Raw genomic sequence first — 332 nt, 5'->3', positions numbered from 1 at the left:
CCTTTCTCTATTTCTTATTAACTCATCTAACTCATTACTCATCTCTCTTCTTTATTTCTCGATTTTCGAACAAACAAAACCGATATTTTTTTTTTTTTTTTATAAACTACTTTTTTCAAAGCCACGACATTACTGTACAATGTCTGTAAAAAAAATCGCAATTTTTTTTTTTCCCTTGGTGGTGTCTAATAAAGTTGATTACCATGTTTATGCTTGCCTAATAAAGTTGATCATAGTGTTTATAGCCTCAGCCCCGACGCGCGTGTGGTTTATGAAGCGTAATATATTGTATCTCTGGAATAATCGTGGTTAATTATGTTTTGATGATCGAG

At 31.9% G+C, this 332-nt stretch overlaps 1 protein-coding gene across 1 annotated transcript in view; it reads left to right on the top strand.

The window, feature by feature from the left end:
- LOC119594799 overlaps positions 1 to 332 on the top strand; it is a 139,930-nt gene that overhangs the window by 111,318 nt on the left and 28,280 nt on the right. The window lies entirely within an intron of this gene.

This window comes from Penaeus monodon, chromosome 34 (assembly GCF_015228065.2).
Source record: "Penaeus monodon isolate SGIC_2016 chromosome 34, NSTDA_Pmon_1, whole genome shotgun sequence".
NCBI classification, from domain to species: Eukaryota; Metazoa; Arthropoda; class Malacostraca; order Decapoda; family Penaeidae; genus Penaeus; species Penaeus monodon.
Note: the sequence above shows the minus strand (reverse complement) of the source record. Positions and strands in the feature narration are given on the sequence as shown.